Source organism: Diprion similis, chromosome 1 (assembly GCF_021155765.1).
Source record: "Diprion similis isolate iyDipSimi1 chromosome 1, iyDipSimi1.1, whole genome shotgun sequence".
NCBI classification, from domain to species: Eukaryota; Metazoa; Arthropoda; class Insecta; order Hymenoptera; family Diprionidae; genus Diprion; species Diprion similis.
The window spans coordinates 10,520,464-10,537,159 of NC_060105.1; the positions used below are offsets into that span (position 1 = coordinate 10,520,464).

The window sequence follows — 16,696 nt, forward strand, 5'->3', positions numbered from 1 at the left end:
AACAACCTCGAGCGATGAGAGTAAAACGTATAAAAATTTTTCTTAATCATTTATTCAAGCAAAGAGCTCCGGCTGCTTAACGACTAATACGTTTTTAATGCTGGCTGGCCGAGGCAGGCATCGCTGCAGAAGTGCCGAGCGAGCTGGTTACAGGACCAAAGGGCTCTTCGCAATCGGGATAACGAGGTAGAGAATATCATCCCTCCGCTCGAACCCCGGGGCTAAAACCGCCGAGCAAATCCTACGCAAACAATAGTTGATGAAAACCATCCAAATCTCGGGGAAAATTACCGACGGTTAGAATTACTTTATCGGCAACGCTGAGGACAACTATTTCCGTTGGATCATTGCGATATTCCTACCCTCTCGAGGAGAATTACGGTTATATCGTTCCACTTTGAATTGGCCTTCCCCTAATCCCTCGTTCCTTATTATCCATTCTGCACCCGCTGCTTATCATCCCTATTTTTATAACTTACACTCGAAGGCGTGGTAAAATGCGATTAACGCATAATTTAGCCGAGGAGAAAAGTAATCTTATACTACCCTTGGTTGAAAAGCTCGGAATATTCATATCAGAATAATTAAAATGGACACTTTAATCTTCAGCTGGTGGAAATCACGTTCGAGTCGCTTCGTCGAATTATGTGATTCACTTCTTGCGATAAGGATTTGTGAAAATTTCTTTAAATTCTTATTCGTACTTTGAAAAAACGTACACCTGATACTGCACGAATATCGTTTGCATCTCGATTCTTAGAGTAACGCAGTAATTGACGGTGGCTGGATTGTAACTATTTATCTTTAAAAACAACTGTAACCAGCAGCCAAAGCTCTGGGTAGTTATCGTTTCGAGTCTACCGCGGTGTTAAAGTTTTCCCATCCTTCAGGATTATTCGAAATCCAGCCTGCAGCGAGCCATGAAAGCTTCCGATGCACTTCTAGCAAAGTAGTTATATTTATATACGTGTACACGTATATATATATATCCGAAAGCTCGAGTTGCGAGTTTCAACCTATAAAGCTTCATTGTCATTGCTTTCAGTGCTGGATTAGCGCATGAAAAATACATTATTTTTCTGAAAGTAAAGAGCTTAACTTCACCTCGGTGAGGTGCCTTTAATGCCTGCCTTCGTCGGAGAAAATAATAATAATCCCGCTTGTAGAGAGGAGAAAATTATTTTTTTCATCAAATTACACTCCCCTATCTCTTCGCTGTGAATTTTTCAAGTTCGATACGTATTTCGATTATTTTTCATCCTTAAAAATGAGACGGTTGTGATTAAGAAAAATTAAAATACACGCAAAAATACGGCCTTTTTATTCTCGTGCAAAATTTTGCGGTGGCGTTGGTTTAACTCTGCTGTTGTTAATGAACTCATTTACTCTGCATACCTGATATCGTATACATTACGACTAATACCAATGGTTATATATTTCTCGCAAAGCCCATTTAGCTTGCAAAGCCGTCTTTGTATAATATCGTGTACAGGGTGAGGGGCGAGGGTCGCATGGAGGCTGCGGAATATATTCGGATAGAACAATTAATATTAGAACGTTTGTTTCCACCTACACATAGTTTTAGCCATTGTTCTCTCAAAATGGAATGGTCAAGCCTTTAATTTGAACACGTTACCAATTATATCCCCAGGATTAGGAAAGGGTACCTATATTCGAAACCCCGAGCAGACGACCTCGCAGCTTATACTTTTTGGATACAGTTATCATTCCACCGAATGCCCTAGTTTCACTACACAATAGCATATATATATATTAAGGTGGCGCAAAAAATACCGACTATTTTTTTTTTGTTTTCAGTCTCGTGTGACAAAATTTTAGTTTTTGATGTTTTAAAAGCCCACTCCAAAGGACAGTTCAAAAAAAAAAAATTTTTAAGAGGTCGCTCCACATTTTTTAAAACGTCAGAAATCGTCAAAAATCGATTTTTTTTTCTCGTTACGTTATAATTTTATGGACAAAAAAAAAAATAAGTTCCCGAAAGTTTCAGTTCAAAATTTGAATTTTGAAAGGTCGCTCTTAATTTTTTTTCAATTTTTTGGTGCATTTCTTTAGATCTTTTCGAGCGACTTTTTAATATTCATATTAAAATTTCATAAATTTTTTTTCTTCAATGTAATAAGAAAGAATCGATATATATATATATATAAATGTTTAATAATCCATCTGGAGAAAGGTAAATGGTGTACAATTTTTTCACGGAAAAAGAAAGTATTACATTGTGTAGAAATGCAACGTGAAGAAGTAACTTCTTGTTAGGGACTCGAGAGCACCGAGTACCAGTCGATAATAAGCACTTGCAAAAGTTTTAAGGGGACAGGAGAAAACTGGAAACGACTGAAGGACGTCTGACGGGTCTGGCGGGGAAAAAGTTTGAGGTCAAAACTAATTATAAGTTGCACATTTCCTGGTCCTACTGAGTCAGCCGCGGGAATGATTTCAGTGGGAACGTTACACCGTTTCTCTAGAACAGACAACTATTGCCTCCTTACCCCTGTAAGGACGTTTGTTTTTTAAAGCAACACGTTTCTTGACAGAAGGTTAATAAACTTTTTCAACTCGCATAAATCATCGACCTTTTTCAACCTCTGGTTGGTCGACTTCGAGAACTCTTGTGTAATAAAAACAACAACAAAGTTAAATGTGTTTCAATAAATTCCTCAGCTCTTGGATCCTGTCGAGCTTTTCGTTCGCCCCTTGGCACTTGGTGGTGCGTAGGTAGGTAGTTTATACCTGCTTGCTTACTTACTTCGGCGTTACGCAAAGTTTGCAAAGTTTGCAAAGTCAAGTTTCAACCCCGCACATTTCACCGAATGAGAAATGAGCCAGTCAATTTAGCCGGTTCTTCGCTTTGCTAATAAACAGCAGCTTAATATTGCTTCTCGTACTTATTACGCCTTGGCACTTGACACTTTTCAGCCATTAGCGAAACGGTCACTCGGGTTGCAGAAACATTCGCCGTTGAAGATGGAAGAAAGTTATATTTAAAAAACAAATACGCGGTACTTACTAAGGTATTAACCAATCTCTGATCTGGCACAAAATACAATTTTGAAACCGAAACCATATATGTATTTAACCAATTGGCAGGCTGGTCTACAGGCAATTGAATTACGAAACAATTTAAACTTCTGCAGCGTTGAGTCGGTGAAATTTTCATCGTGTTGCGTCGGAACAATTCCAATTGGATGAAATGAGTTTGGTACCTACGTTCATCTCTCGACAGTGCGTCGCGATTGCTTCGCTCGTCTCGATTGTCCCAATCGTACAATCGAATGTTTGGATTCGTCTTCACGCTTCACCAACTACTTGATCACTCGGAGTACCTTCCAGTCGACCAGTTCAACTGAAACAACGCGAATCAGAATTCAGCACCGTAATACCGATAATCAAGCCTGGCAGTGTGCCGCAAAAGATTAATGGAAAATAAAATGGTAAATGGTGACTCACCTCTCTCGACGACGGAAGCGAAGAATTTCTCTTGAAATAGAATTGACTACAGCTACTTGCAAGACGGTCAGTTATAGGTAGGTACGTGTACTAACCGACAGTTGAAAAATCCCTGATGCGTCTTGAAAGTAAGATGCTTTCAATGGGAAGAGCTTTACTACCTCTTCAGCACTTACCATTCACTCGTAAGCTAAGGTGAACCGAAGATGAACTCACGTCACTGAGAAATGCAATCATGGAATTCTTCGCCTTGTGCAAATGGAATTGCGGAGGATCCGAGTTCAGGAGTTTCATTTTCATTGGATTAACTTATTTGGTCAGTATTTAACGAAGAAATTCTATTTATGTGCAGTTATTTTTATGTAACACACGTTGATGAATTCAATACTCATCGTCGCGTAATTCGTCTTCCGTTACCTGGGCCGATGATGAATTCTCTCCCAGTTTTTCCACCTTCCATGTCCTTCTGCGTGAGGAGTCAGATGCTTCTTCGCTAATACCGACAATGACAGATGACCCTGTATCTCGGCTGCCTTCTTAATCTTGATTCCCACACTTCCTTCTACCGAGCATAGCTGGCGTCCAAAAACCATCACATGTTTGAGTTTGTGGATATACCGAGTATATTGCCCTGCTCTAGTTTATTGTCTAATGAAGAAACATCGAATTACTTCTAACGAAAAAGTATGAGACCCTCGTGATGATCTATTATAGTTCAAATTAGTTTCAATTTCTTTCACTGCTTTTGTTCGTTTCAAGAAAAACTAACTTCCATTTGCATCATTCACTTTGGCATTTTATTTAAACACTTTTGACTACGTCATTTCAAATATTGAGTCGTATCCACGAGTATCGCGATATGCTTTTCTCGAGACACTGGAAACTTAAGTAAATAGATGTTTACGTTTTCTGCAAAAGTCAGATTGCGAAACTGCGTAGTTCTCGAGAGTATCACGTTCACCGTCAAGATCGCTTTGAAACGAAGAACTTCCTCAAGGTAAAGAGAACGAACTTTGTGGTCGGGCTTCCGATGGTATATCAACGAACGCTGACGCGATATTCGAACCATCCACTGTCAAACTGTCCGACACCAATCGTCCGCTAATCGACCTCAATCAATTTCAAGGGTTCAAGATTCTCAGCACAGTTTACGACGTGGATGATGTGGATCCATTGAGTGGACGCTCCCTGGATTATGCCCAGTCCATAAAGGATGAGGTCGCAGTGTTTGCGAGGTGTGCTAATGAGGTCATAATTGCAGAGCCACTTAGGATCGGAAGCTTTGAACCCGAAACGTTTCAACTGCTTCATTCAACCAGCAGAGATTTTTGTATCTCAGCGTGACGGATGCAAATCCGTTCTTAAAACATCAAAAAATTGATTTTCAATCGTGAAATTTTCTCACCCATATCATGGTGATCAAAGTTTCTGCCATTCTGGAGCAATTCCGATATTTCAAATCGATCGGAAGAATAGCTGTACTTATTCCGCTTGGATACTAGATGGTTGTTTGACCATGCGGATATGTTTAGGCGCAGTGTCTGGGTCGAGTGAGTGCGTCCTGGTATCGATCTTGGAGTTAGCCGAAAGGCCAAAGGGCCGAAAGAGAACGACCACTTAGGCGAATTGGTAGAAAGCGTGCTGTAGGTACAGAAACACCGCCTCCTCCGCAAATGTTTCGTGTTCTATATGAGTTATGAGGTTAGGGACATTCGATCCGTGGTAATTTCAAGTTTCAAACAGACTTTCAGACCCCGATTAATCATTGGGAAATTCGGGACTTGATAACGATAACCTTGAAATATCTCTAGGAATTTATAAAAAATACAATCTGCGCGGTCTGATTAGTGCAAAAAGAGAAATGTAACCATTTCCAATTGCATGTGGCTTAAATGTCTTATCGAAAACTAGACTTTGCAGCTTTCCTTCAGCCCATTTCATTTTCTTCGATTCATAGATTTGACAACGTTTAGGATTTTCTCGATCAACAAAGACAAAAACAGTAAGTGTCTTTGCGATTTCTAACGTCGATTAAATGGTACAGGGTACAGTGCGTTCTGCAAAGTCATCTATTGTAATCAATCTGCGGCTAATTTACTCTCCACTCACGGTTATGGTCTTTTAGAACTATAGTGAAATCTGAGTGTATTGAGTTTCGCAACATAATCGATACCGTATCGTCATAACTATATATATCAGTGTGGTTTATGATCGAAAGAAGCCATTCGAAGCGAAGAATATCGGTTGGTATCGATCGTCCGCCAGCGATACAACCGTTATTAGCTGGTGTCGTGCTGAGGGGTGGAACAATCGTTTTTTTTTATCTAAAAATGGCGAACGTCGTGAAAGTCGAGGCTCTTTACTATAGGCAGAAGGGGAAAAGACAAGCCGGGGAAAAAGGAGGAAGAGATAAGCAGCGAGATCTGAACAGTGCGCAAGCATTCATTGTCTAACTGAAGCAACAACGGTATCTTCGGAATACCGATACCGATTCGCGATTGTGACTTCCAGAATATAAATAACCGAGCACAACCCAAAGAATACACGAACAATTCCACTTGGGATATTTTATCTCATAATTAGCTTTTGAAACTGCGGTACAAGCTCTGCAATATGTGCTGCTAGTCTTGAAAAGTAGGAAACCAAATTTATAGATGCGGTGCAGCGCGAACAGTGATGAAGCAGATACTTGGCGCCTCGGACTTTTCTCTTATCGATCAATCTTCTGCTGTCGCAGCATAATAGTAATACTTCAAGACACCGCAAATTCTATTAAAACTTACATCATTGCATGAAAAACTATGGTGGATAGTATCAATAGTCAATTCACTCTGCAGCACGTTGCTTACCGAGAATTTTACGTCTTGGAATTTCTCGAATATTTTTCATTATTTCTTTGTGGGGAAAGTCTGTTAGCAGAAACGCTGCACTGATTTTTTTTTTTTTTTTCCATATGAGCAAAGAAAACTGTTGGAACATTTTTTAAGTTATCAACAATATACAAGTTTACTGACAGAAATTTTCAGTAATCAGTTGGAGAAATTAATCAGTATGGCACAATCAATAGAACGTTTTGTAATCACCGCACGAAATGTCAATAAATCGACCAGTTATCATTTGGCAAATGGAACAATGTTTTCGTAATATATGGTTGTTCAGCTTGATCATGTGAAATTGTACTTTTTATGACGACACTTTTTTTTATGGTCGAACGGGAAAAGACCGAAAGCAAAACACGATGGTCAATAAATCTTAGCTTTTACTTCTGACATCGTTTTTTTCTTTCTTTTTTTTTTTTTTTTTTTGTACCGAAGGGCAGTTCCCCTCGCTCGAAACATATTTTTATTTCTTCTTATCCCCAAACGCATGGTTCGATTTGTTCAGGGCTGAAGGCAGAAACAGATAGATGCAACGCTCTGTGGAAAATGTGTAAAATATTGCGCGAACGTATATTCATGTGTGTAAAATGAATCTGTTGACAAATGGCTTATATTAGGAAAGAAAAAATAGGAAAAAAGAATTCTGCATATAGATTCCGTTACCGACATTTAGCCAAGACACAAACCCTTTATTAGAATGTTTGGGGGTGGAGGGATATCCCGCTCTGATCAACCGATATTATCCATCTCCTCCACCGTTTTGTTAACGATCAATGAAAAATGAACTCTCCCCCCCCCCCCCCCCCCCCCCCCAAGAAAAGTCATTAAAAAATTTTCATTCGCAATTTTACACGTACTATCGAGCTTTTAGAAGAATTGTCGTATAAATGAAAGTCGAAGAGAACATAAAATATTATCTCTGGCAACCGTTCTGACAGCTGACCAAAATCTAGATCTACTACGAGTCTTTTCTCTTGGTTTTTCTTGTTTTTCGTATCACTTGGTCAATTCCCATTGGCTACTGACCCCTTTAGACGCCCCCCTTTACTATTCCACTCAGCTCGTTCTCTTCACTTCTCTCTCTCTCTCTCTCTCTTTGTTCGCTTGACTGGCCGATCATTTCATTCAGTCATCGGCATCGCTCTGGAGAGAGAAGGGTAAACAATTGTTGGCTGTGCCAACCTACTCGACTGTTGCAGAACCGCTGCAAGGGCTGGCAGATGGAAACGTTACGGCTGTTGGACGAGTATTTGACCGGCAGACGATAGAACTTTATGCAAATCACGTGCATAGTTCGCTCGAGCATCTCTTCACCTCGGTTCATCTCTCTTCACTCCCTTCCTATTAGCCTCGCGAACTTGCGGGGTAGTACTCGTCAATGGGCCACCTCAAAGTACATATCCAATATCTACCGTGTATGAATATACACGCCTCTTTACAGTTTTCAGAAGATTTTATCTCATACGCAATGTAGCCTTGAAAATGGGGAAAACTTGAAACTTTGTTTTAGAGAAGAAAGTATTAATGCTTACAATTAGAAAAAATAAATATTCATCATTTTTCACATTCATGGTACATACATTTTTGAAGGGGGAAATGATTTTAGTACAATCTTTCCATCTCATTTCTACGAAAGCCAAGGTTTTCGCCCAGATAGGATCAAAACTTTCTCCGGAATCGTGGTTGATTGTAATTTATTATACATCGTGCCGCACTTGAGTTACAACTTGTTACGCTAAGAGTTAATGAATCGAGATAATAAGAGGGGTTGTCCCTCAGGAACTGGTACAGTTCTTTGTCAGGGTATCCCGTACACTCTCCATTTAACAAGGTCGCTCCCGCTGTGCGTATTCGTATCATGATTTTTCTCATCTCTCGAAGCTACTGGCAAATTACATCTGAATTCATTTCTTTCAATTTCATTCATTTTTCACTTCCGTCCCCTTGGAGCTTATTTTACGAAAAAAGTAACATCAACTTGGGTATCTAAAATATGAATGAATTGAAAATTTTTATTGAAAAGTAATAAAATATCACCAAAAGTATTCCAAATTGTTATTCAAATGTCGGTAATTATTTTACCTTCTTTCTCTCGTTTACAGTCAAATAACTATCTATTCATTCAAATAAAAACTACAAATTCATAGAGGAACAAAAAAACATCTATCATTATATAAAACTAAAGCCAGTCGTGGAATTACGAGTTGGATGCGTACGAACAGCGCTTTTATATAAATATATAATATATAAATTTTTCATTTTTTCGAACTTCTTCATGTGACATAAAGTAAAAAAAAAATCAGTTTTCAACCATCGAAGATTGGACAGGCTGATAATTCTCGAATGAAATATCCTGACGACAGGAGATGGATGAGAGTGAGAAACTAGAATGCTAGAGTGATGTAAGGACCAAAATATCGAATTTTCAAAAACGTGTGAATTAAATTCTTAGAGTTATGAAAGTTTAGAAAAATATAGAAAGTCCAAATACAGAAAAGTCAACCATAGAACAGAAAATCTACAAAATCGGCAAACGATTTCATATTATTAACGTGTACGTGTTCAAGTCGGTATATATTATATTATATAAGTAGCTAAGAGCAGCAGCGACGATTTTATCGATCCCAAATAACATATTCGGGAGGAAAAGATTTTTATTTTTACTTTCACAGAACTTGTTCTTTTGCCCTGTAGATATACTGGCTAATCGATCAACGAGTTGATTACTTTAAGCCCTTTTCAGCAATTCTGCGTTTTATCTCCTTAATAATATCTTGGAACGCTCCGGGAGCCGGCGTAACGTGACCAACGAAATTTTGACGTGCGTTGCTGCTCAATTCTTCTAAAACCCACACGCAAATTATAAGTTTAGTGTTCTTTTTTCCCTTGTTATTCCACCATTTCTCAGAGAGTGTAAACGAAGATAAAAATCTCACTGTATTAAAGTTGCTATAAGACTAACTGAACATTCAGGAAAATTTCGATCCTGTAATTTTCAGTCATTTGGAATTCATTGAGTTTGTAAAATATTAGTACATTTGTCTTCGTTACGATTCATCGAATAACGATCTTTTATATAAAAAAAATGCATAGTTACATTGACTCAACAAACTTGAGCATTATAAAGTCTCTGGAATTTTCAATAAACTACACAGTAATTATTTTACTAAGAATATTATTAAATTACATATTTCTCAATCTGTGAAATATAATTGTTGTAAAATATTCATGTACAATATAATCAAATCCGAGTAATTTAATAGAAGATTCGAAAACATCAGTGAATATCGAATTTCAGAATTTCAGTCCCTTTTGCTTGCGGGGAGGGTAACTCGCGTTGCCGCGATGCATTCGCTGGCCAAAAGCTGTATAATGTTATCGGTAACCGAGCATCCGTAAACGATGAACCGATGATCATCCTCTGCTGGTTGGAAGAATGAGGGGGGGGGGGGGGGGGGAGGAGGAGATCGGCGGCGAGCAGCGATCGGCGAATTCCTCGTCTTTTAAATAATTTTATTTTACTTTTAATACGCGTTCCAGATGGAATCTCTCTTTCGCGTTGCATGCGTCGTTGTTCTTCGCCTGAAACCAGCCTCAGAAAGAGAAGAGGCGAAGCTTCTTTTCTCCCGGCATGATACGAGATAACGAAGCCTTCGGGCTTCTTTCCCGTGAAACGAACTTCAATCGTCCCGACCGACCAACCGGCTGCTGCACCTCGGTTTTCGGCAACTTGCGAGATTACGTATTCCATTGATCCTGTTTTATTATATCCGGACTCCGGATTGTTAGAAGGGTTTTTACGACCTAGACCGCAGAAGACGGAAGGGTGGTGAAAATGATCGGTGGAGAAAATTAGGGGATATTCTTGCGGAGAAACAGATAAACTTTGTCGACGCGATGACTCGTCTCCTACTTTTCTTTCCACGCGTCTCTTCTTGCCCTTTTTGTTTTTTTTTCTTCTTTTTTTGTTACTCTGTTTCGTTTTTCTTTTTCTACCCGAAACCGGACAAAATGGTCCGCGAGGATATTGCCGTCCACCATCATCGAGGGGTCGCTTCTTCTCTTCGACGGTAAAACCAATCCCAGAGAATGGGATGTAGGGGGAGTTAATTTGACCGAAATCTTGTGAAAAAGCGATTGGATATTTGAAAGGTATTAAACCTATCGGTGTAGTCTCGGTTGGTTATTACGATAATGGTATGCGAGCTAATTGGCGGGTTTTCTTGCCCGGTTGAGATGCGATAAAAAAGACTTTCTACACCGCTACGATATTTCATATTTCATACAATACTGCCAAAAACTAGTATCTTATAATCGTGCTAAATGTGCAGGCACTTTTTTTCAATCCTAATCACTGACGAATTACACTTGTCTACTTCTCATCATGATTACACAAAATTTGCTATCTTTATTTACACTCTGAATGAGTTAATTGGTACCTCAGAGTGCGTAACTATTTTTAATATTTCGATACTTCGATAAAAATCAATAAATAAGTAAATTAGGCGTAAGTAATGAACAAAAATTTTTAAGAGGTCGCTCCGCATTTTTTAAAACATCAGAAATCATCAAAAATCGATTTTTTTTTTTTTTTTTTTTTCATTTTTTTCTCGTTACGGTATAATTTTATAGACAAAAAAAAAAATAAGTTTCCGAAAGTTTCAGTTCAAAATTTCAATTTTGAAAGGTCGCCTATAATTTTTTTTCAATTTTTTTGTGCATTTGTTTAAATCTTTTCGAGCGACTTTTTAATATTCATATTAAAATTTCATAAATTTTTTTTCTTTATTTTAATAATAAAGAATCGATAACAATACACCACGACATATATTAAAAATCAAACAAAATACTGAAAATATAATTTTTTTAATTTAATTTTTTGACGATTTTTGACATATTTTTAAATTTAGAGCGACCTCTTAAAATTTTTTTTTTGAGCTGTCCTTTGAAGTGGGCTCCTAAAACATAAAAAACTAACATTTTGTCACACGAGACTAGAAAAAAAAAAAATAGTCGGTTTTTTGCGCCATCCTAATATAGATATATATATATATATTAAATCCATGTGAATTATTCGAGGATTTGTTCTTTAGGTCGACGCACAAATGTAAAAAGCATTTTGATCCTTACTGTCAGTCGGACTGATAATGAATGAAATAAAAATAATGTTTCTCAAGCGATGATTGAAGAGAAAAAAATCAAAACGAATTCGCAGTCGGTAGGACTCGAACCTACGCTCCCAGAGGGAATCTGATTTCTAGTCAGACGCCTTAACCACTCGGCCACGACTGCTTGCAGAGTTAATATTGAGCCTTTCATTTCACCGGCTTGGTTTTTGCGAGAGATTCATTTACGTTGTTTCAACAGCTGAGCAGTGAATATGACGCCGTGAATATCGGTGAGAGGTAGTTACATATTTACACAAGTCGAGCGTAACGTTGTAATCGACTCGTCAATATCCCATCTACACATGTATGCAACTCACGAGTGCATCGGTAATATTCAAATTTCCGGCTGGATCTCGTTGTATGAATGCAAACAGACTTGTTGAATTTTACGCTATGATAACATTTGCTTGGAAATAGTTATCAAGGAATATTGAATTCATCTCAAACTGTCGAGATTCATATCGTGATTCTTTTTTTTTTCACCAATATACGGGAGGGTGGGGCAAAGTGGGCCCCTTAAGAAAATCATGCCTTAAATCAGAATAAGATCTTCTGTTTTAATGTCAACAATTATTTTAAATTATTAAGCGTTATGAGCTGTGCAATTACTCGAGTTAATGATTTCCGAATATAATTTATGTTTGATAAAAAGTTGAGGTTGTTAATTTCATCCCATGTTATTTAAAAAATTTCAGGAGGCCCACTTTGACCCAAAATAATTTATTGATTTATATGAAAAATTTTATTTTTACCTTAGAACGAAAATGTTTAAATTTTTAACGATCCGAAGAAACTGACATGTGTTGCGTAGTATCCTGACAACAATATAAACGAAAAATTGAACTCAATCTCGAAATTTTTTTTCTCAATTCGTTCGCTTTTATACCATTTTTTATTTTACGACAGCAGAAAAGGTAGGCGAACAAGTATGAAAATGTAGTAGAGCGATAATAATTCCGGAATGTCACCAGCGATAAAGGGATATGAAGGAGCAACCAGTAAACCGCGGCTCATCTCTCCTCCGTATGAAGTTGTTTAAGCTTGTTAAGACTGACGATAGTTAAGTTACTTTCCTAAAGCTATTCCAAGAGCGAAACCCATTAAAACCGTTCCGGTGGTTGTCTAGGATTTAGAGGATGGTAAAACATCGTAACAACTTTACTCCTTTATGGACGGCTGCACCACCTTTCTGCGTAACAGCCGACGACCCCTGATAGATGTGCACCATGTCTTATACCCGGTGGGAACCCAATATAAGTTGCTAAAAAATTGGCGGTTTTAAAAATTACTATAAGTGGCTGGTGTGGATTAATGTGAAACAATTTTTCGTTTTTTTTACTTCGTTTCAGAAATTCAATGTCACATAGTTTCGAATTGACGCTAAAAAATATGACCTAGATGTCCATATCCTATTTTTCTCACTGTGTACCAGCTTCATTTATTTTTTTAACCAAAAATTGTTTGATTTCGCAGCTTATTTAAACACAGTTCGGATCTATTTTCTTTCAAATTTGACTTTCCAACATTCTGTCGTCACTTTCGAGACGGTTGGACTGGTTGAAAATCTATGCATTTTGATTATTTTATTACAAAATTGTAATGAAGAATTTTTTTACTACTTTTTTTTAAGAAAATCAGGTTATTTAGCCCATAAATTTGCAAATTTTATGAATAGATACTCAACGTGCGACGGTCTGGTATGAAAATTATATCTCCGTGAAATCAATCGAATTTCTGAACTTTCATTCGAGTGTACAGTTTGAAATTTTGTTTCCCCTTGCAGAGAGTATCGTTGTTGTTGTTGTTGTTGTTTTTCTATTTATTCAACTCAATCAAGTAAATATTCACCTAATACACCTGAATTACATCATCTTTTCGTCCCTTGAATTATTTACCGAATCGCATGATCGATACAGTCTATACAACGATAAGAAACTGCTTTTCGTAAAAAAAAAAAAATCGCGCAGCACACAGATTCTAAACTTACGAATGTACCTACGTAGGAACTTTTAACCACACAGTTTCACGCGGTCCAGATTTTGTCACGTGAAACAACGGATGACATCATAGTCAGTCTTAACACTCCTGACACTTTTTTGTCTTCATATTCTTAACCCTTGTTTCACACTTTTTAATTTCGATCAAGATCAATTTCACCGGAAAAATACAAAGCAAATTACTGGAATATGTATTCATGGCCTGGCAACCGGCTCGACCATTGTTGGAAGGGTCAACCTCAAACAGGCTGCGAACGTGCGCGGTTCACATCCTCCATCATTGTTGTTCCGTCCTGACTCTATTGAGCGTGAATCGTCGATGGTTCCTCGGATGGAAAAATCCCGTTCCGTAGAATTATATAGAGCATGAAGAAGTCAGCCGCGTACCACATTGTTCCTTCCATTCCTTCCATTCCCTTTTATTCATCCAATGGCCAATTGGCATAACGTGGCTCTTCGTGTTCCGCACCCTGCAGTACCTACGTCTGATGCGCAAAGTGCGTGCAACGAAACGGTGTGTTCGGCGTGTCACAAAGCCACCGACTGATGTGAAAATAACAGTTCGATCATCCGACACGGTGTGAATGTGATTGATGATCACCTCAGGTCTGAATAAATATCCCAACCATTACACCCCGGTTCTTCGTGTGGCTGATAAACTCCTCTACGAATGAGAATGCTTGCAAACGATCCCCGATTTCTCACTTTATACATAGAACGAAATTCATGCTAAATATACAAATTGTTTATCGATCATTCGGGGGAGGGAAAAAACCATTGTGTATGGATTTCAGAGGTGTGTTCAACCTCAGACCATCGTTGAGAAACTAGCCCTTTCACTCGAGTCACGAACACTAAATTGGCTTGTTTCTATTTCCAACAAATTGTACAAATTATTTTACAGGGTGGTGTGTTTTTTTTTTTTTTTTTTTTTTTCAAAACTATAGATTCTGTCTCGTAAAAAATACTTCGCGAATGTTTCTCGCAATCGGTATATGCTAAAACAGTCGACAAAGTGGACACGACGCTTAACTCAACCCTACCTTCACTGAACACAAAGAATTGTTGTTGTTATTCTGTTTTCTACTTCCAAGGCACTTAACTTCTCGACGAAATTTCACCGCGGAAACTTACCGCTTGGTGTTTTCGAGTGAAATTATGTGACAGAAGGAACTTGTTGGACGTAAACCTCGGAGGTTTAAGATAAAATCATAGTAAAAACAGACCGCCGTTTGGACTCTGCTGCTCATTTGGTCTCTGATCGATTGAAGCGAACCGTTTTATCGGACACTTTTTCACGCAGCTGCAAAAACTCACTCCAAATTCGAAATTCCATGATCGATTTATCCAGGACCTTACATCTTAGGTTCTGATTTCGAAATATCCATGTTCGTGATAAAATCGTGAGTTTATTCGGTATTGAAATTTCTAAAAGTGTCAAGTACCGCTTCCGTTTCGCTGCCAACCTCGGCTCTGGAGGGTTGAGATGACTTGAGACAATTCTCACCAATCGATTGACCCAATCTGGCCTTCGAATCTCGTTGAACCGACCTAATCGTCGGAGCATAAAAAATCCGTCGTCGATTCGAAGAGGGAATAAAAAAGCGTTCAATTCGAGGGATTCAGTCGAGATGAAATTCGTGATCTCGTCTTCTTTTCCCAGGTTCCTATACTGACGCGACGGTCCTTCCTTCGGACGGAACGAACCGCTCGGAAAACAGTCGGGCTTAATTTGATCTTATCTTAGTTGAAACGGATGCGATCCTCCGGGTGCAGTGGAGGCAGAAAGCCGACTTGATGGTCAAGCCTGGCTCTTGTGTGCGTATGGGACGCAGGCAGAAAGAAAGACGCATTATAAATAACGCTTGAACGTCCTGCAATGTAAATGCAATACAAATTGGACTCGGTCTCTTATTATTATTCATTGAGGACATTTGTTAGCTTATCTGACGTCGCTGCTGCTGCTGCTGCTGCTGCTGCGTACTGGACAGCCGGACGTGGATCTTCTCTCCTCCCTTTTATCTCCTCCCTTCTTTCGCTTCTTCTTCGCAGCGGCGCACCGCAACTGCATCAAGTAGCGAGACTGATTTGATCGCGCGTGAGGCAACGCGTTTCTAAACTCGACAACACGCTCGGTTCGTCTTCTTTCTATACGTTATGGGTTACCGCCTTCTGCATTTTGTGACAAATCGTATCCTCCTTATATCTCTGCGGTTAGAGGACACGCGTCCTTGTTCTACGTCTCTACGGTGCATCCTCGAGCTTAATGCAGAATACTACTTGCGGCATTCTGCACGAGTTCGCGATGCAGTCCAACAAGAAACGTCAGTTCGATGTCCCCTTTGATTTTGTAGAAAAACTAAGAGATACCAATTTTTTTTTTTCATTTTTATTTAAGGAAAAACGGTTTAAAGGGGCGAAAACGACCCCCAAAGATGGGGTGATTTCTTGATGCGCTTGATGGATTCGAATGAAACCAATGATGAAATATTTTATTAATGAACAGAAATATTTCAGCGTTGGTTTCATACAATTATATCAAACGCGTCAAGAAATCACCCCGTTTGGTGCCCGTCTTTGGGGGTAGTTTTCATCACGTTAAACCGTGTTTCCATGAGTCTCAATGAAATCGGAACGAGACTCCAAACTGATGTTCATTGTAAGACTTGAAAGAAGCGAGGAATGAAAGGTCTTCTATGAATGTGAAGTTGGCTCGATGACGAATGAGAAGAAGCAAATAATAACCGCGAAGTCGTAGATCGTATGAAATTCTTATTATTATAATTTTGAAATTTAGGAGAAAACTTTTTTAACCAAGTTTTACTACTTCATTCGTTGTCAGGTAAAATTCTGACTTTGTCAGTTGAAATTTGAGACATAAAATAATGCAAAATATAATATTATTCACGCTCGATTAGGTGAAAAACAGAATTTCCAACCCACGCCCGATATGGAGATATGAAAAATTTTGCCGTCAGAAACACACAACAAGTTGGTAAAAGGTTTGAAAATAACATAGCGTCGAGCCGTGAAGCGATTTTTCACAAAAATTTGGAAAATACTCGGATTATACGTAAAACCAGAGATCATCAATATGAATCAGACGTAGATACGAGTTGAATTGATCGTCTCGCGCTGTAGAAATGGATCCTGACATTCCTGATATAATACCAGGCGAGCGAGG

General features: G+C 38.6%; 1 protein-coding gene and 1 non-coding gene across 2 annotated transcripts in view; one reads left to right on the top strand and one right to left on the bottom strand.

Moving 5' to 3' along the window:
• Positions 1-16,696, top strand: part of LOC124405358 (mannosyl-oligosaccharide 1,2-alpha-mannosidase IA) — a 251,366-nt gene that overhangs the window by 77,574 nt on the left and 157,096 nt on the right. The gene's annotated exons all lie outside the window — the stretch shown is intronic.
• Trnas-aga lies at positions 11,558-11,639 on the bottom strand. Its single transcript has one exon. It is a non-coding gene; the product is annotated as a tRNA-Ser (tRNA).